The sequence below is a fragment of the Falco biarmicus genome, chromosome 6 (genome assembly GCF_023638135.1).
Source record: "Falco biarmicus isolate bFalBia1 chromosome 6, bFalBia1.pri, whole genome shotgun sequence".
Taxonomy (NCBI): domain Eukaryota; kingdom Metazoa; phylum Chordata; class Aves; order Falconiformes; family Falconidae; genus Falco; species Falco biarmicus.
In genome coordinates, this window is record NC_079293.1 from 71587652 (window position 1) to 71609497 (window position 21846).

The 21846-nt window shown below is 38.2% G+C and overlaps 1 protein-coding gene and 1 long non-coding RNA gene across 2 annotated transcripts in view; both read right to left on the reverse strand.

The window, feature by feature from the left end:
* The window catches only part of LOC130151921 (mitochondrial peptide methionine sulfoxide reductase-like), a 54683-nt gene that overhangs the window by 13400 nt on the left and 19437 nt on the right, over positions 1-21846 (reverse strand). The gene's annotated exons all lie outside the window — the stretch shown is intronic.
* On the reverse strand, positions 16203-18126 carry LOC130151924 (uncharacterized). The gene is made up of 2 exons (XR_008822806.1): positions 17442-18126; positions 16203-17326 (listed from the first exon to the last, which is right to left on the reverse strand). It is a non-coding gene; the product is annotated as an uncharacterized LOC130151924 (long non-coding RNA).

Sequence of the window (21846 nt, forward strand, 5' to 3'; positions counted from 1 at the left end):
ACACGTGATTCACCTTCATTTGGACAAAATAAATGTATAACATGCCTATACAGAAACTGCCAGAACAGAGATTAACATTAGAGTGCCACAAATCAGGCAGAACTCGGCTTTGATTTGTGAATTCTCTGAATGCAGGACAAAGCCATGAAGGAAAGGAACAGGAATGCTGTAAGATAGAAAATACGAGTGATAGGCAAAGATTTATAATTAATCAACAACAGGAATGCAGCACTGTTTTACAAGGCAATAATCCAGCTCTATTCCCTAAGGTAAAGCCTAGGAGAATGAAGGCTGAGTAGTTTTTTGAAACAAGGCAACTGGATTATTGCCCCATAAAACAGCATGGCACTGTGATTATTACCTTTGTGTTACATGCCCTTTTAAAATGTTTTTCCCCATAAATGTTTAAAACTTAACGAGTAAAAAGATCAGGAGAAGAGAAAGGGGACATGCGATAGAAGGTAACACATTTAATATTTTCTTCTAATTTCCTGAAAATGTATCAAGTAAGAAATGTAAAAGAAATGGTTTCAATCAGGGCTATTATAAATGGCAGCAATAAATCCTATTAATAAGCAGCATCCTAAGATTTTACGTCTCTTTTATTCTTCACACATATGTTGTTTCCCTCCTCTGCTAGTTTTCTCCCTTGTGACACTCTCCCAAATGCATAGGCAGTTTTTCTTTATCTAGAATTTTCCCTAACATTTAAATTTTACATTATATTCAATACACCGCATTTCACCAATCCCAAAACAAGGAAAAGACTCGAATATCTTGGAGAATCTTATTAGTGACAGCTCATAAAACTTTAAGCCACAACTAGCCTTCAGCATCTCCGCAAGAACAGGACATTTGGGGAACCCAGAGCATCTTGTCTCAGGGCCTGAATCTATGCCTTGGCCTGACTGACATAAGGCAGTCCATGCCACCTGGTCTCAGAGCTGAAAATCACTTCACCTTCTTTTATTTAGAACAGACCGCTGTATTGCATCATAGCCAGTAACATAACAAAAATTCATTATGCATGGTAAAAAAAACATTCCTGGTAAGATAATACAAATATGCCAAGGAAGAACTAACTTCTTCATCTGTAAATTAAAACCCAAGTACTAGCTTCATTCACAGTAACACCAAATACATATGATTCACTGAGTAACATCATGACCAAAGTAAGAAAATTCAGCAGACTCCCAAATCCTCTGTTTCTGATACTGTATTTAGATGCGCACTGCTGCCTCACAAGTTTGACATCTATTCAAGGTATTGAATTTTAAAGAAAATAACAATGGAACTTTCACAAACATTTTATCTGTAAAAATTCTTCTTTCTTCCATTTCAAAAACCTTGCAATTCCTCTAATAAAAATTTCTTTATAAAGGCAAACAACCAAAATAAATACGATTTCAACTGACACTGTTTTGAAAACATTAAATGGAATCCCACTGGGAAATTAAATGGAAATGTCATCTGTAATAATGGGAGAGATTGATTCATAGACAGAATCTAACGTTGTAAAATATGCTACCTACATAATTAGAGGAGACCAGTTTTCCAAAGGACCAGTCTCTTACACCTTCCAATAAAATCAATGCCTAAATACAGATTTTGAAAGCAAGTTTCAACATATGTGCTTGAAATATTTGGCTACATTGCAGAAATTAAATCTGAAGAGCCCTGAAAGCATGCTCCTGCTACCTAAGGCACAGAACTCTCTGGGTTCCAACTGCTTCATAAATGTCTTTTTGGAGTAACTGCTATCACCAATGGCACAATTACAGCTTGATTTCAAAATACTTGAACTACACAAAGTATCGGCAACCATTGTTACAACAGCTTAAACATAAGCTGTCCACTTACAAATACCAAGTATACCTTGGATAAAGAAATACAGGAAAGCTGACACTTCCTAGGCTGTGGATGGGAGGAGAAGGTTTTAATTTCCCTTACTGTCAAAAAAGTGAAGTCAAAGTTTTGTGTCATACAGGCAGAAGGAAACAAGAAGCTGTGTACATAGCAAAGCTTTGAGTTTCACTATTACATTCAAGTCCCAGTATGACTCATGACACGCAAGTTCAGACTCAACCAAAACAGAATTAACAATACAGAAAATTTTCTCCAGGTCTCGTCAATTTTAGATAAAACCAATTTTATCTGAAACTCCTAAGCAGTAGTCTTAGGTTACTAGTAAAACTGTTTAAAGGATACTGTAGAGAGCCTACTCATCAATATTCAAGTCATTGTACCATTACACTGGGTTACTGGACCTTCCTGGACAAGGGTATTCTAAGTGTTCCCAAACTGTGGCCCCCGAACTAGTAATTGCAGGCTGTCATGGCTAATCTGCAGGCAACCCTTAAAGAACACATTTTCAGGTGTATCGTTAGCTCTGCAACTTTGCCAAAGAAGTCTGTAGTTCTCTTCCTAGCACTCAGGAACAAGGAAAAACCACCTTTTGCATCATTTACACGGCTCGGTGAGGAGCCAGGGTCTAAAATTTTTTAAACATAGCATGTGCTCTTTCGCAGTGGAACCTGTGCTGCATGAAAAGGTGGAAACACCTTCTTCAATGAGGTTAAATGTCTCCATTTCCTCTTCGGTGAATTATAAGATCTCTGTGGGTTGGTTCTCTATTGGGTTGTGACAAACGTGGCAGTGCTAATAAAACTGATGAGTGTGTGAGTGCCAAAGATTGTTTGGTATCCCATTCTCTGGAATGCTCAGGACCTGGTAGCAGTAATGGCAGCCACTTTGCAGTGTATTCAGAACAGAATGTTTGGAGGCATAAATTCTCAATAAAAAGGAAAGCAAGAGAAATATTAACTCAGATATTGAGGCTACTAAATGAAAGGCTACTGACTTCAGTTATGGTGCAAGGGACAATGGTGCTGTGATTATAAACATTATCACTTCCATTATTACGACCATTAAAAATGAAGCAAGTAAAATTAGAAAATTTTACTAAATTTAGAAAATAAATAAAGCAGAAATTTAACAAAAACTTTTAGCGGTAGTTAGATGCAGTTCTGTGTGGGACAGAACTTTTACTGTTTACACAATGAAAGAGAAATCAAAGTAATTTAAAATGTTTAGACATAAATCCATGACTCCACATTATATTTCATACTGTTGGTACCATCGGCACTGGTTTTGCTCCTGATGCCACAGCATTAGGCACCAAGACTGTGAATCCAAATGGGAGTAATGTAAATGTTTCCGAAAAGGGAAAGATGCAAGTAGAATGGTAGCAGCAAGCTTCACAGCGAAGCCTCACAGCCTCCCAGTAACAGAAAGGAACTTTTCATGCTGCTGACATCTCAGAGGACCCTTAGGGAGAAGGACAAGAGCTTCGAGATGCAAGTGTGCAAGGGACATGACATGAGCTGCAGTTACGGACAAAAGAACTACAGCAGATGTCTCCAATTTGGGCATACTAAACAGCACGCTTATGTGGACAGAAAACAGCAGGATAAAACTTGAGTACTGGAGCAGAAAATCCAAATAAAAGAAATTGTGTTGGACCCCTTCAAGGCAGTAGAAGGAGCTAACTATTTTAGACAAATGAAGGTGCTGTTTCTCAGTTCGTCAATGTTTAGGATCATAGGAAGTGCACTCTGAGTTTTTCATCAGATTTTTGAGATTTGTGCCTCGTAAGACTTCAGGTCTCATCCAGAAAGATACACAAATACTAAATTTTATTTTCACACGTCCTTCTAAAACACAAGTTAAGCAGTCAGCGAGACCATCACTTGCATATATAACATTATTAGACAAAAGACTGCTTGAAGCCCAAAGGCACATTTTAAAACAAATAACTGCATTAGCTAACTAAATCTATAAACTTTTTATACATAAAAGAGAAGTGACTTGTAAAGAAAAAACAGCAAATTTGAGGCAACATAAGAAATTCCAACTCCCAGCACAGGCAATGAAAAGGAAATGCATTATTAGAGGGTAGGTAGACAAGGACTTTCCACGTTTGTCTCATTTTTATCTTTTTTAAATGAAATAATAATGATTTACAATAAAACAATTACAGAGCTTTTGATCTAAATGTCACTTAGAAACTTGAATTTAAGCAAGTGTACAAACCAAGTTGAATACCAGAAAGTCTGGAAAACTTAACAGAAAAAAAAAAAATGTAAAAGAGCTCTGTGATATCTGATTTAATGAAAAAAATGTAAATGTTTTAATTATCTCAGAGAAGCATATAAGTATAAGTTTTACTTCCACCACACACACACATATATACATTTGTATAAATACATAAACACACTCTCATCTTTAAATAAAATCTCCTATGTGAAAGGTAAGTTTCATAACACACATCAGTAAGTTAGGAATTAAAAAAATGCATATAAGGATTTTGCAATTTTAAAAAACAAAAGGAGAAAACCAAAAGATTATATTGAACATAAAGAAAATTCCAAATATGCTAAACAAATCAAGCAAGGGTGCAAATAACTTTAACTGATATGCAGTAATAACGCAATAGGATTACTAACTCTTAATATGTTGGTCCAAAATCAGATTATTTTAATTGACTATATTCCCTATTACCACAGCAATATAGGACAAAGACAAAATACCTTTCATACCCTGTGAGAGTAAGAGGTTGCTCATTTACTAAGCAAGCATGTAGGGCAAGGGAAATTGATGTAGTAAAAGAATGTTTTGTAACCAAGAGATTTCTGTTCCTAATAGCAAAAGAAATATGAACACAGAAAACATGTATGTAGGCACTTCTTGAAAGACCTCATCTATAAACATTTCTTCTTATCCTCCCCTTTCTTTACTTGTTTTTCTTCCTATCATTTTTCTCATTTTCTTTGATTTCTTCACTATCTCATTATGTTAAAAATATTTTTTTCATTTTAAAACTACCTTTGGCTGCTGAATACCCAGAAGATTTGTTTCAATGAGCTCCTTATAAAGGAATCCACAAAGCAAATATAAGCCTGGTCACTCCAGGGCACAGTACTGTGCCCTTTCATTACAAGACACCATCAGCTGTAATGTTTTCCGGTAATATCACACATAATTCCTGCCAGTGGGACTGCGCCTAATCCCAGAGGATGAAACAGCTGGGGGAAAATAGCACATGCAAAATTCACCACTTCCTACATACAATTCAAATGGTAACATACGCAGTCAGGACCACCAAGATTGTCTGTGGTAATAACAGGAACAGGCTAGCCATGTACACAACATGCAAGTTTCAGATACAAAAAGCACAATAGAGAGCAGAAGGAACACTTTCCTTTTTTGTAAATGAAAATTATAGTTTAAAAACAGGCTGAGAGTTCACAAAGGAAAGACTGACCAGAATATCACTAACTTCCTTGCACTAAAAGATCGTAAAATCTAGAGGTGCCGTTCTTTGATGCAGCTAGGTGCATGGGTTGAAAGACTTATCACATCTCTCTTCTCTGTTACAGAATTGCTTCAAAATACTATAAGGAGATAATGAAGAAACTAAAGAAAGCTATTAAAATCCCAAACAAGACCTTCCATGGATCACCCTCAGTGCTGGGTGGACCTCAGGGCATGGAGCTGCTCCAGCCTCATGTCCGTCGCAGCACAGGATTCAGCAACCTTTACCAGTTACTACCATCCATATTTACTGTTAGTAGACCCCAGTATTACGCAAATTTTGTTAGTCTTCCTAATCGAAGGGATCAACTTTGGAAGTAGAACAAACTGGGAGCAAGTCCAACCTATGGAAGATAGTTTTAGAAATGTTGTGCTGTATTGTTAAAGCATCATCCTTCTGTTTGGGTCATTTTATCTCTCTTTGTTCATGTATTGTATCAACAATCACAAAAACCAGGGTTGGGGTTCCTGGAGAGAAAATCTAGTCCATCAGTCTGTCTTAAGGGACAACTACCTGTTGTCATCTCTGACAGCTGTTTGTCCAACCTGATCTTAAAGACTGGTACAGTTGGATGCTCCAAAGACCAAGAGATCATCTATTCCATTACTGGTCTACCAGCATCTTGAGAATTTTTTCTCTAATATCTAACCTGAATCTCTTTTGACAGAGTTTAAACCCACTATGCCTTATTTGAGCCACCACAGGCATGGAGAACAGGTTATGACCTGATTTACAGCAGCCTTTTACATAACTGAATAGTGTTATCACGTTCTCCTTCAGTCTTCTCTTCCTTAAGCTAAACAACCCAAATTTGCTTTCTCACTGATATTTTCTAGACCACTGATCACCTCTATTGCTGTCCCCTGGACTACTTCCAGTTGGGCCACATTTTTCTTGAAATGCAATGCCTAAATCTTAAAATTTGTATTACTCCATATTGTACCCTACCGCTAGAATGACAGGGCAAACGACAGAGAGAATGTAGCACATTGACTCATACAGACTGTCTTCTAAAATGTCTCCTGTGAGCCACAGCAACGTGATGGCATCACCCAGAAGACACAGACACAGGCACGTGCACAGACACACGCACACACACACACACTTAGATGTAATTATGTGCCTACAAAGTATTCTGCACACTGCTCGTAATTTCTAAAGAACATTTACCTGCTCCAGATCAAGAGAGCTAAAGAAAGCCTTTGATTTACAAATTCACTGCTTATGAGCACCTCAGTCATAATTCAGCACTTCTATGAGCAAATTAATTGGAAGAAACTATTCCACCTGAGGCTGCAATAGCATTGTATTATATAATGAACAAATATGCCTAAAAGTGCCTACCACTGTCTGCTGACTATGAAGGAAGACAGGAGTAATGAGTCCTACGTACTTACACTGCAGATATTGATCCTGGCCCAATTCTCTCATCAGAGTCTTAAGAGACTATTTCAAGTTAAAATCTCACTGAATAACAGCCAAGACCACAAGCAAAGGAATTCTAGAAGCTGTTAACTGAGTGCCCATAAAAATAGTCTCCATTTTCATCAAAATACATCGGGCAGACAAACTGCATCACCCTCAGAATTGTTGTCTAAAAAGTTATAAAGGTCGAAGAGAACTGGCAAGATAGTTGGGCATTTACATTAGCATAAACACATCAAATATTCATTACAGTGGAGCACTCATTATGTCAGCATCTGAATTAAATAACAAGAATAAAAAAAAACCAACCACCCAACTATAAAAGTAAGTACCACAATAGCCTCCTGCAACACAGCAATTTTAAAGAAGAGACAGCAAGACAGCAATGCAGAGAATCACATTGCTCTCTGTTAAAACTGGCTCATTCACTACAAATTTATTGGCTTTTAACACTTCCCCTTCAGATGAATTTACACAGAAAAAGTATTACAACAGAAAGAAAGGAATTATGTTGTACAGAGTGAATCTATATGAAAGGAAAAACATTACACTGGGACAATGTATCCTATTACAATAGCGCAATGTATCTTAAATGCAAAATTACACCAATGCTATAAGTTTATGAGTTTAATCACAGTAAAAAGAAAAATTACAACAGACATTATGTAAGCTCATTTATAAAAAGTTATTACACTGGGTGCACAAAAAAAGAAAACAAGAGCCTTAGGTGTAACAGCATCAGAACAGAACACCTCAAGTACTTAAAATGCATTGCAACTGTGCAAAACTAATGGAAAGGCATACACACATGTAATACCATGTCTTCTGGGGACCATAAACCTCTTTACTACAGATTATAAGGGTGGGCTCCCAGCTTGCTAACAAATGCCCTCGTGTTAGTTCCTTGGATAGTGCCAAAAATGGATGTGCTAGCATTAGGTCTGACATACAGGATCACTCTTACGACATTCTCACTCACTGGACAAAGTTATGGACAAAGTAATAGAAGCGCTGCCCTCTTTGTAGCTGCAGGTATAAACCATTGTTGAACAGCGTTGGTTTTCTTTTAGAACAGCAAAGCACTTACAGTAACATGCTGCTGCTGGCAGCACATTCAGTATGGCACTCGCCTGTACCTTGCTAACCATCTCACCTCTGCCTTCTTATTCTGAAGCATCACAACCATCCAGCTGAAGAAATACCTGCCCTCAAAAGGCAGACATTGACTCTCTTCTGTAACCTCAGCTGGCTGTAGCTAAGAGGGTTGGCTTGCTATGACTTTCACAACCAAGGTTTAACATCACATTACTGTACTATCTATGTAGAAGGAAGGACCACAGAGACTTCTTTGTTTATACTCAGCTATGTATTAGATGAACAAGCAAACTAGACCTTATTCTGTAGACCTATCTGTAGGACTGGAAAAGACACAGCTGTGGAGCACCCAAAATAAAATCCACACAGAAGCCTTTCATCTAGTATAAGCACTCTTACACTGTATATTTGGTGCTGTGCTGAGATGTAAAAGGGATGATGGCTTGCTCTGTAAAATCCATGGAAATGGAAACCTAACAGTGTTGAAACCCAAAGTTAGCTTTTTGCAGATAGGGAACTGGGACTAAACCCATGTTATCTATCAGGAAAAAAGCAAGAACTGTTAAGTGCATTATCTAAGAAGATGGTCAAATAAATATTCCAATTTGTTATAATGTAGCAGATCAAAGACAATGTTTTCTGTATGCCTCTTCTGTGATTCTTCTAATACTAATTTATATGGAAGATTAAATCTAAGTGGTATTAAAATATATTAATAGCCCAAATAACAGCTTGCTAGTATGGACTCCCCACCTTTCACACCTGTCCAGAAAAGCATTGCATATACTACTGTACATCTCATATCTCAGCAGAAATACGTAATTCTGTATCCTAATGTGGAGACAATCCACAGTATGGAACAGAGATAACCTACTGACTAATTATACATCACATCTGCTCTCAGATACTCCATACCACCCACACTGCTCTCCAAAAAAGGGAACAAATTTACTTTTTTAACTGCTTGTAACGGGCCTGCTCTGTCTGTATTGGGTCTGGCTGAGCCCCATGGCAGCCCTCATGGTGATGTGCTTTGTATTGGTAGCTAGAACGGTGGTGATACACATCAGTGTTTTGACAACTGCTAAGTAGTGCTTGCACAGCATCCCAGCTGTCTCGCCAACCTTGCCACCACTACCACCAGTAGGCTGGGAGTGGGCAACATCTTGGGAGGGGACATAGCCAGGACAGCTGACCTAAAGTGATCTATGGCATATTCCATACCATATGACCTCTGCTCAAATATAAAAGCTAAGAGAAAGGAGGAGGAACAGGGCGGGGGGGCAGGGGGGTGGGGGGGAGGTCATTCAATTTTAACAACATTTGTCCTCCAGAGCAACCACTACGCTCACTGAAGCCCTGCTTCCTGGGAAGTGGCTGAACATCGCCTGCTGATGGGAAGCAGAGAATAACATCTTCTGTTTTCCTTTGCCTCTGAGTGTGCAGCATTTACTATCGTTTCATTAAACTGCCTTTATCTTGACCCACAAGGTGTTTTTATCTTATTTGCTCCCCATGTTCTTATGAGGAGGGGAATGATAAAGCAGCTTGGTGGGCACTTGGTGTCCAGCCAAGGTCAGCCCACCACACCATCTTATATAAGGATAATGTAATTTTCGATAGCTTCTGCATATTAAATCAATAATAGCTTCCTTAAGGATCTGCATGACAGGTATATATCTTCTCATTATAATTCAGTGAAGTCCAAACAAACCTTTCTTCAGACCTTCCAGTTTCCTTTCGAATTCAGTATATGTATTACCTCCATATCAGAGAGAAGGGATCTGAGAACCTCCCTAAATTGTGGACCTCCTTATAAGCATATTCCTGAAGTGTCTGAAACATCCATCTGTCATAACTGCTTTCCTTACAGCAATGTACATCTGTGAAAAGAATGAAGCTGAAAGTCTCCACAGGTGTGCGCCACCCGATCTCACCATAAAAAAGGAATAAGGTGAGTATGACATCCCAGTTTCCTGACTATACTCCATTAACAGGTTGTTAAGAGCACACAGGGCAAACAGTCAGTGTTTTACAAATGCTGTATACTTTCTGTTTTTAAAAACCAAACATTTGGTACTACAGAGGTTGCAACTTCAAACATACCAAGGCTGAAGATGTCAGCAGGAATAAGAATTTAAGAGAAAAGATGACAACAAAACAGTCATCTGTGCCAGTCAGATAATTACCCTAAGTAAATTAATAGTCACGTTGATCAGAAGTGGTCATGCAATAACAGTCAGATCTTGCTGCCCATGAGAACCCAGCTTACCAATGTGGAGAGACAAACATCTCTTGGTATCTAATTTATGTCAGTACATTTCCTACCATAAAGCACATCCAGGAAGCACATCCTTCACCCAGCCAGAACCCTTGCTCTAAGAACTACTCACTGCCCTGGCTAAATCAAAATACTTCAGGGAAATCAGAGTCCACCACCCCTTCTGTAACACTGTGCTATTTCATACTACTTCTACAGTCTCCTGTGCCACAATAATCCTAATTCACATACATGCTAGCACGCACATTTCAAGCCCTATTTTCTTTTTGTGCCCTCATATACTACATTACTAATTGCCCTGGAACCACAAACATCTCTGGAGGGTGGCAAACGTGTGGAGAGACCTTCTTGCTCTCTACAACTACCTGACAGGAGGCTGTAGCTAAGGGGGGGGGGGGCAGTCTCTTCTCCCCAGTAACAAGTGACAGGACAAGAGGACACGGCCTGAAGCTGCACCAGGGGAGGTTTAGATCGGATACATGGAAAAATGTCTTCACCAAAAGAATTGTCGAGCACTGGAACAGGCTGCCTAGGGAGGTGGTGGAGTCACCATCCCTGGAGGGATTTAAGAGACGTCTAGATGTAGCGTTTAGGGATGTGGTTTAGTGGTGGGCTTGGTAGAGCTGGCTTAACAGTTGGACTCAATGATCTTAAAGGTCTTGTCCAACCTAAACAATTCTATGATTCTATGAAAGAACGGCTTCAGAATACACTAGTCCTGAAGCAAGCCTAGTGAGCTCAAAACACCCTTTACCTATCTTTTGAGATTTCTGAAGTACAAGATTTAAATTGAACTTAAACCTTAAATCTTCATGTGGAACAGTTAGTAGTAACAGGATGCCTTGGTAACCCTGTGTCCCTTACTGAGAACTTTTTTTTTTTTTTCCCCCAAAAAGGACTTGTTCAGTGTTGAAACCCTGAAAAATAGGGAAGAATGGAGACATAGCAGAATTAATTAAAGCAACCAAAATAAACTAAATCAGTCATATCAGAACTGAAAATTTCAGGGATTAGAGAAAACATGACAGGTTCCAGAGAGAAAGAAAAAAGACCTTTTCCTGGGAGTTATGGAAATCAATGCACTGCTCTGAACAAAAGTTGTAAGACTGGTGTTAAGATATCAAAATCTAAGACCAAGATGACACAATCATAAAATCATTTAGGTTGGAAAAGACCTTTAAGATCACTGAGTCCAACCGCTAACCCAGCACTGCCAAGCCCACCACTAACCCATGTCCCTAAGCGCCACATCTACACGTCTTTTAAATACCTCCAGGGATGGGGACTCCCCCCACCTGCCTGAATGGTCTGTTCAGCACTTGACAACCCATGAAGAGATTTTTCCTAACATCCAGTCTAACCCCTCCATGGTCCTGTATTCACAAGTTCTCTTGTCATTACTCATGACATAGATTACATTATTTGTAGGGCCATTGTTCTTTGCAATACATAATCTGAGTTTGGGAATCACATACGTGACAGAAAAAGCCTCTACAAAATATCTCTGGTCTTCATTGGCAAAATGATAAAAAAGAAAGGCATTCTAATGCTTTTTTCAGATGTCCTCACTTGGCTTCAGCTGCAACTCCAACAGAAAACAGTTCTCCTGTACGCTCTGTGTCATGACTGCCAGCTCTATGAAGATACCTCAAACAGCCTAGGATGTCTAAAAGGGCGCTATATACTGCTGTTGGGTACCTAAACTTCCCAGATGTTCCCAAAGTATATACCCTATTTCCCTAAAAAGCTCTTTTCCCATCCACCACCATCAGAAGAATGAAGATGGTAACAATATGAACCTCTGGTGAGCTGCTATTTTATGGGTCACGAAGTAGAAATTCAGACGCTCTTTGAGTGACTACTGAGCGTACAGTATCCTCTCATACAGACGAGGGAATGGTGTATGAAAAAAACTAATCCATTCCAAGATACTTAGGAATATGGAAAATATGGAAAACATAAACAGTATCACCAAGCATCTTCAATGATATCTTCACTGAAAAATACAGAAGGGAATTATATTTTTATTGGGAGGTAGAAAATATAGAAGCCACTCTCCAGTTTACAACACTAGACAAGATTCAAGTGTCTCTGTCTTCACAATGTTTAAGCCCAAAGCAGACCCAGAAAAGATGACCTTAAGACAACAAAAAGAAGCTCACTAAAGGAAATGTAGCCGGGTTCTGCTTGATCTTGGCAAACTTACAAAAAAAAAAAAAAAAGGTGATTTAACAAATGTAAAGAAGGGACAATAATGGAAATTTCTTGCAAGACCCATAATTCATCCCTTTGTAATGAAAACCACATTCAAATCAGGTGCACATTTCAATCCCAACACCTCCAAGACCTAAGATAAGAAAAACCACAGTGGCCACTTCATATTGTTAATTCTTCTAGCCACAATAAGTGGCATCTTTGTGAACATAACAGAACACGGAATACCCAGGACAAGGTGAAGACCACTGGAGCTTTCAAGTACATAGAGTGAGTGGTCCCTGGTCTGCTTCAGGGAAGAGACAAACGTTCTAAAATTCCGTAGCATCAGCCAAATATGGAAAAACTGCTATAGTGACTCAGAGAAACAGATGTATACTGGGTGTAACTTCATTACAGGAAAACAACTGGAAAAATATAGCTGTCCATAACTGTCAAGAGGATAAGCTTCTATCATTTCCACAATAATTCCCACAAGATTATCACAATCAGTCAGGCCCTGAACTGTGGATTATTCCTTATCTATAAAATAAATGTGACTATAGCAGGCAATACTGTTATTTTAAGGCAAATATATTACAAATTAATATTTTCATCTTCTTATAATTTGTTGTCGTAGTGTCCTATTTTCTTAACCTTGAAATTGAATATAGCAAATACTGCATTGTAGTGGAGCACAAGCCTGTACTTTAATTTCAACACTTTTTTAAATAAAATTAAGAATTTGATTGTTCTTCCTCAAATTTAGACCACTAAGTGCCAGATATCTTAGTCTAAGCCAGCTGCCCTGTGTTACTTTTAAGGTCAATAGAGTGATTCACAGGACCAACGTGTCAGCCATCTAGATCACCTTCTAAAGGTGTTTAGTCCTCCACAATGATTACAAAAGTTACTTAACTCACACGCTGTTTTAACAGCTACACTGGACAAAATACTATTGATCTGGCTCAAAATTTCTATTGCACAGATGAAGTCTGTGGCCTATACTTTCAAATGGAATAAGGGAGTGGAATTCCACCAAAGTCAATCCTGTTATGCCAATTTACAGTGTTGAGAAACTAACGAGCACGTGCACACATACTGAACAAGTGATTTTAACCAAAATGAAGAAAAATTCTGTGTCTGTTTTCATGAACAAGTGGAGTAGTTTATCCTAAATTGTGATAAGTATAGGCGATAAGAAAGAAGAAAATACTACAGCCTTCTTCCTGCAGTTTCTCAGACAGTTTTCCACCTTGGTCAAGGTTGGAAATCTAGATAAAATATTAGGAAAACACTTAACAGTTTTACATACCTTGCTGTGTACTGCAGCAAGACCTGAAGGAAAACATACTACATTATACGGAATAATTAAAATGATGACATCAGTGCCAGAAAAGTTGCTACACAGAGAGAAAAGACCTTGCCCTGTAGTGGGCTACAAAATCAGCAATTATTCTGGAGTAATGGCAAATGGTAAATGGAAAAAGCCTTAAAATATATATAGATTTTTTTAAAAAATACTGGTTACAGAAGCTGAAAATACCTCAGCAATGGCAGAATATGGAGATCTATCCTACGTAGATTATCAAGGTAACCTTCAGCATTTTCCATGGATACAGGAATGCAAAACAACACACAAAAGCTGCATACACTGTTTTTTAACATTGATATTATTATCCTACAGCCATATTTAGGAAAAATCCATAGTCACACTCAGAACTGCGTATCTCTTCCTTGTCCAAAAAAATGTATTGGTTCATAGCAAGTACTCATTCAACCTTTGTACAAATCTGCGTTAAAACCAGTTTACACATGTCAATATAAAAGGCACAAACTAAGCCATTACAGTCCCATTTTGATCTCAGTCTACTTTGACACTAGTAAAAACAGAAGAGTAAGCCTTGGTTTATATATTATTAATACATACAAGTGAGATCAAACATAGGCCCATTTCACTATCAAACACAACACTCCTATGTGAAATAATACTATGCCTCTGTAGCTCAATAAGAAAAAGCAAGTTAAACCCAAACCCCTAATCCTCACCTCTACATTGAAATATGCCACTTCAAGGAACTGTACAATCCAAAATACATATTAATGATTCATTAAGAATTAAACACAAATTGCTCATTTATGAAGTTACTAAACTTAAGCAATAACTGAGGATCATAAATGAATCATGATAATGAATAATCCGATTAAAGTATCCAGAAAACTCAAAATTATTATAAAGTTTGTAAATAAAATATATCAATACAATAAACCATGTCAAATTACACTCACAAATTACATTTGCATGCAATCCAATCAACTTTCTGGAACCAACCATTTAAGCCAGGCAATTCAAATTTTGCTTTTAACTTGCCAAGTTGGGGTACTTTCCAAAAATAAGCACTTAGATGAACTTTTAAAAGCAAAGGGTTTAGCAGAAAGAAAAAAATACTTTCTTATTATATAGGCCAAAATAAATCTGCAATTGTGTATATCTCATTTAGGAAATCAAAATACACTGACTAGGAATTTCAAAGATAAATAATAGTTTCAAAATTGTAGTAACTGCTTTCAAAATAACTTCAGTGCCAATATATGTTCAAATATTTGTACAAATATTTACATTTGTAAAAGCATTGCAAGGACCCACATGTTGATCATGTTTAAAACCCAAGAAATCATTTATTGAAATTACGTAAATACTCAGGAGATATGGCTATTCTAATATTCAGAGCTTGTTTTCACTCAGAGGCACCACGACAAATGTTTTCTATTGTTTTCTGATTTCTAATAATGACATCCATTAAAAATTTGTTTTGAAATATCGTGATTAAAGAAAATTGCATATGCTTTGAGCCTACACACTATTTCTAAGAAATACGGGAAATTCATTTCAGAAAATGCACACAGATAGACAAACTTAGTACACTGTTGTGATTGCAAACTTACACCCATCACATCTCTCTGTTTCCCCGAACACATCACATGTTAATGTCTGTGCAGGAATGAAGAACATACTAGCTAACCACACAGAAAGCAAAACTGAACTTCAAACATTTCCTTTCCACTGAGCATCAATCTGCAATCTATTGCGGGATACTTATTTTAACACACAGCTGTCATACATTTTGTAACGATTTAGAAAGACAGGATTGCTAGTTTTATAATGTATCTGATTGAGACACTTTCTTCGAAAATCACTAACAAACCATATTAAAAGGTTTCAGTACATCAAATGGTAATCACAACAGCATCATACCCACTATTTAACTACAGTATCTTTCAAAAGGTTCACTGATGTAGTAAAAATCTGACGTATCTTGCTATGAAACCAATTTAATGTAATATTAAATAACCCAAGTTCTTTTACATAACAAAAAAGACCAGTTATTTTTAGTACTCTAATAATCAAAATGCCATGATGTGCAGTTGAAATACAAACACATCCCTCTTAAAATGTTTTTCATTAATGTTGTCTCTTTCTTTCCTTAACATAAAAATTAGGGAAATGTACTTCTGCAGCATGCCAGAAATTGCACATCTTACAGGCTGAACAATCTATTCTTTAAGGATAGTATAATACTTACTATAAGTGAAGATGATCCATAAAAATCTATGCTTTACAGTTACTCTCTGAAATAATAATGCTGATTGTCACAGCAGCAGTAGTATAATCCAGCCACATCCAGGCCTAATAGGCAGCATGCTAGTATTTGTTCCTATGAAATCAGAAATAAGGTACCTGTCTCACTGAAAATCCAGGCACCCTTGGAGAAAATAAACAATGGATTTTTAGGTCCTTAATTTTATTGAAATCATAAGACATCCACGCTTCAGTCGTCACAGATTTTTTTAATCCAGGTATGAGAAAAGAGCAGATTTTTTCACAATTTACAGCAAACAGGTACTGTAACTACAAACTGAAGTTTCTATATCCAGTGTCATCAGTTCAAATCCAGCTCTGTCATCTTCAAACATTCCTGACTTGGCAGAAGTCAATACTTTTCCATCTCTTATTTCCTCGAAAATTCAGCAATTTCATATGCTCCCTAGTAAGATGCACTGGAAGAAATGTTTATAGAGCAGTAGCAAAATAACCATGCTTTCGTTTCTTTTTTGTGCCCTTCAGGCGTAGTCTGGGTGTCTTCGGCTTGCCCTGCTGGTCTTCAGTGTTGTCACTAATAGCTGGGAGATGGAGCTAGGACAGCATGAAGCAGCAAAAATAAATATTGTTGCTTTAAGAACATACTTACTTTTATATTAAGATGTCACAACTTTCTCTCTACTCTTACTTCTTTGCTGGGTCAGATGAAATCTTTTAAGGAGGTTCCAGTAAAAGTTCGTGTCTGTAGCATATATGAGAGAAACGCTGAAATTCCCATTCTCAACATATTCCGAAGGAGGTCAGATTTGGTTTTAAAGCATGTTCATGTCGATGAAAACTTTTTTTTGTTGCAAAAAATTGAAATTCTCCCTTTTATTTAGGTATTCCCTCTGTAATCTTCCAAGTTACTCGGCTCCCTTACAGTTTAATCAGACATACAAAAAAAAATAAAAAATCAAATATCGTATTTCCCATATGTATAAACTGACATTGTGGAGGCTTCATTAAAGAAGTCTTTTTATTTCTCTTATCACTGGTAACTGAACGTCATTTAATGTACCACCACTTTCAAACAGCCCAAGAGACTTAAAAAGCTATCCAAGTTTGAAAACCAAAAAGTTCTGAGTTTTTCTGTACCCCAGGACGGTTTTCTTTCCTGAAGCTCAAGCCGAGAAAGCAGACAAAAGAAGCTGATTTGACTGAGCCGTGCCAAGTCTTGCCTTTTTTTCTTTCCTCGGCTCTCTCGCTCGCTCGCTCTCTCGCTCGCTCGCTCCCAGCATGGCAACCTTCCCGAGCAGTCTTGGCGGAGCTCCAGCCTGTGCCAGTCTGTCTGAGTTCTTGTTTTCCAAAAGATGCTCTTTGCGAATCAATTAATATATTTAAAAACAGGAAACTGTGGGTCAGTAACCAAATTTTGGCACCAACAACTGCTTCTTCTGCCAAATCGGCTTATAGATTTCATGGTTTCCTACCTTTTACAATGGATATAACATTTTTGCGCACTGATCGTGGAGCACTGGAAGCCATTCACTGTTCACAGTGATAAGAAATCTGTTCTCTAAAAATGTCTGCATGCGACACATGAACAACCTGCAGTAAATCAAGATTCTTTTGAAGGCGGGCGTATGTGTAATTTTAATAAGAACCAAATACTCCTTAAAATAATATGTTTTCATTCTCTCCTCCCAAGAGTCATGGGAAGATGCCAGGAGCAGGAGATGTATAGATTTGAATTAAGATCATATTTGAAAGACATGCACATTTTAACTTTCTAAACTCCAGCTTGAAAACAAATAGTTCTTATCAATTTCACTATTATTAAAAATCAGCCGAAAATTAATACTAAAGCTAATCCCAGCTAATACACAAAAAATCTTCAGCAATCTCCACACATCCACAGATGCCAATGATGTCATCTGTTAATTCAAAAGCACAAGTTCTTGTGGCATTCATAGGAGAAATGGCTCAGCTTTAACAGTTAACTTTGGTGGAAAATTTTTGGATATGTCACACGACTTCAAGGATAGAAAACTGTATCTGGAACTCCATTCAAGATATTCTAAATTACAAGAATTCATCTGAGGAGAATTACAGGAATAAACTTTCTTTTATCTTCAAGCTATTTGCCAAGGCAAAGTGCCAACTTTTTGAAACATATGCATTACATTAATGAGAAAAATAGATTATCCAAGGGGGAAAGGGGGGGGGGAACTTCCCTAAGTGTCTAATTTTATAATTTTGTGGACACTACTGTTTTCTCATATAGAGTCCCAGACATTTGGAGGATAAGTTGTTACTTTGGGACTCAGTAATACAACCTTCCCAAAGGTTTGATTCAGGGATAAAGTTTACTTGGCTAAAAAAAGAGGCAAAATATTCTTCCTCATGGAAGCATGCTTTGTTTCTCAGGCTAAGAAAAACCTGGAGCTTTAAAAGTGTTATTTTACGATCCACATTTGCCAAACATCTTTGGAAAGCCCACCAGTGTCCAACAAGATGGCTGGGTGGGATTGTTTGTCCAGTTTTAAGTGTCATTTATTTCCTATTTGTCTTGTCCCATCTTTGCATCAGATACACGTCTGTGATATACCAAGTAGGGTAATTCCGTTGCTAAACCAATAGTTCTTCCTGATAAGTATCAACGAATTGTGTTTCCCTTGCTCTCCTCACCAATTTGTTTGGCCTTTAAACCAAGCTCTCCAGGCTTTACTCCAGGGTGATACCTCCATGGAATATAACAGGATCCACACACCCAGAGCACACTGAGATACCTGTGTGCAGATACCTAAATTTGAGGTCTGAAACTGCTGCTAAATCCCACACTACAGTTATTTAATCAAGAAGAAAACCACCAGCAGCCTTCAAATACCTAAAATATGGTACTAAAAGGGAGAACAGAAATTGTTCTATGTAACTACCGTGAACAGTACAAGAAATCAAACAAGTTAAACCAAAACAATAAAGATCTAGCTTAAGCCTTAAGAAAAAACTTCCTAAGATAACAACTGCTATGTTCTGCGGGACATTGTGTAATCTTAACTACTGATTTTATTTTTTTTTAATAGGTTAATTATCTGATCTGCAGACAGGTGGATAAATCAGACATCCTCCCAAGGCTCCCCTTTTCTTGTTTCCAGTGACTGTATCACACCTATGCATGTTTTTCCCAATAGCCTCCCAACTCCAGACGAAATATCATTAACTTCAAAATCACATTTTTGCCTCCAAATATTGCACATCCTATCATTTCAATTAGTACCTAGCATCACTGTGACAGGCCAACTTGGGAAAAAAATCACCTATGTATAATTTTTCTATTTCTTTTCTTTGTGCACTTGACAGAAAAAAAATCTAGTATGTCAGTTTGGCTTTACTGAAAGACCATCAGACATCAACATGGCAACAAAAAGCTCTCATAGAAATTACTGTCAGTGGAATCACCTCTGAAAGGCTATACTACTTCAGCAATCACTATTAGAAATTCATTTTTTAATTAGTTTTCCTTCAAAAACCATGTATTGACAACAAAGTATTTCAACTACATTCCAAAAAAATTCCAACAGAAATGAACAGTTTTAACTATTCTTCATTACTGAAAGTTAAGGCAGGAAAAACAAATGTATTCCCTAGCAGCCAAATGCTTTCCTGAAAAGAAAAGCCTTGCTAATAGGATGAAGAGTCTTATTTTATCTTGCAACATACACTGCTCCAACACAGTGGATCTCATTTGCAGAAATGACTACACTCTTCCTTAAATGCTTAAATGCTTCCTTAAAGCATTTTTTCAAATGTGTAGTCTACTGTAGCTCTCCTAATTCCCTCTCTCTTCTCTTAAATACTCTGTAATTGCAGTTCTGCTCCACTCCACTAAAACTGTTTACACAATCCTCAGTGACACCTACCAAGATGTATCTTCCTCCAGTTTGAGCTGCCAGACCTTTCAATGCAACCAATTTCTCCTCCCTCCCATAAGTAAGTTTCCAGCTCAGACCAATCTAGCATCCCAGTTAAACCAATACCCTCCAGGTATGAAGAAATATGGTGCTTAGGGACATGGTTAGTGGCGGACTTGGCAGTCCTGGGTTAATGATTGGTCTTGATGATATTAAAGGTCTTTTCCAACATAAATGATTCTATGAAAATTCAAAACTTTCTCCAGACCTTTTGTTTTGGGATTTTGTTTCATGTTCTCTGACTGTTTATCACCTTACTCCCCCCACTACCTTCTCCAATTTGCTTTTCTTCTTATTGTTGCCTGGGTCTCCCACAGTTCTGATGTCAGTCTTTTCCTCTTTCCTTCTTGCACTAAGACTATGGCCTTTTCCATGGGAGGCTGCAACAGTCCAGCACTCAAAACTCACACAACTTGACCCACTCTAATGACATCAGGCTCTATCTTAGTAACTCTAATGACATCAGGCTCTATCTTAGTAACTCTATGAAGTACTTTTTGCCTCTAACTTTATTCTCTTCAACATTCTCGTATCTCCAGCTATCCTTCTGATATTTCTTTGATGTTATTCTATTCCAATGCACAGAATACAGAAGTTGAATTCCTCATCTTTCTCTCCAAGTACGCTTCTATCCATCTCTAGTCCAAATTTGACCATCTTCACTGTTGACAGGCTTACCATTACAGAACAACATGTAGGTCTGTTCTTCAACCTACCTACAGCCCCATGATCACAGAAAAGTCCACATATTTATTCTTTAGCAGTATCTTAGATACCACTTTGATCTTTCTTTTATGAATTAGGAAAAAATTAACATTTATCTCTGCCTTGGTCATCACTCAGTTCAAATTCTTTTTTCCATCTTTTACATATTTCACATTGACGCCTCTACAATTTGTTCCCTCAAAATTCTCCTGATGAAAGCCTCCTGATGCCTTTTTAATCTGCCTTTTCTCAAAACCTGTTACTCATATATTTTTCCATCTCACTCAAATGCACCCATGTCTCTACAAAAGTAGTATACCTGGATAGCTGTCCTTGTATAGCTGTCAAATGAGTATGATTTCCCATCTCAGAAGTGGAACACTTTGAAACAGAAGAAGTAACAGATTTATTAAAGCTGTTAGATTTGGAATCTAATACAAAAGTCATCCACAAGACTGGTTCCCCTTCCATATAACCACAGCTTATTTTCTTTACTTGCAGGGAAAGCAAATCTACCAGGCAAGTTTTGTGAGAAGAATTTGCATGAGATAATAATGTACAAAAACACTTACAGGCCTGCATTTTCATAGAATCACAGAATGGTTTGGTTGGAAGGAACCTTAAAGACCACCTAGTCCTACCCCCCGCCACAGACAGGGACCCCTCCCAGCAGCCCAGGCTGCCCCCAGCCCCGTCCAGCCTGGCCTTGAGCCCTGCCAGGGATGGGGCACCCACAGCTGCTCTGGGCAGCCTGGGCCAGCGCCTCGCCGCCCTCACAGGGAAGAATTTCTTCCTCATCTCTCATCTCCATCTCCCCTCTCTCATGTAAAGCCATTCCCCCATGTGCCATCGCCACCTGCCCTTGCCCAAAGCCCCTCCCCAGCTTTCTTGCCGGCCCCTTTAGGCACTGGCAGGTGCTCTAAGGTCTCCCCGCAGCCTTCTCCTCCCCAGGCTGAGCCACCCCAGCTCTCCCAGCCTGTCCCCACAGCAGAGCTGCTCCAGCCTCTGAGCATTTTTGTGGTCTCCTCTGAACTGGTTCCAATGCATCTGTGTCCTTCTTATGTTGGGGGCTGCAAAGCTGGACACAGTACTCTAAACGGGGTCGTAACCTGCAAGTCACGCTTCCGATGCAGCCCAGAAAAGCCAACTGTACCCTGGGCTGCAAAGCACACATTGTTGGGTCATGTTGAGCTTCTCATCTACCAACACCCACAAGTCC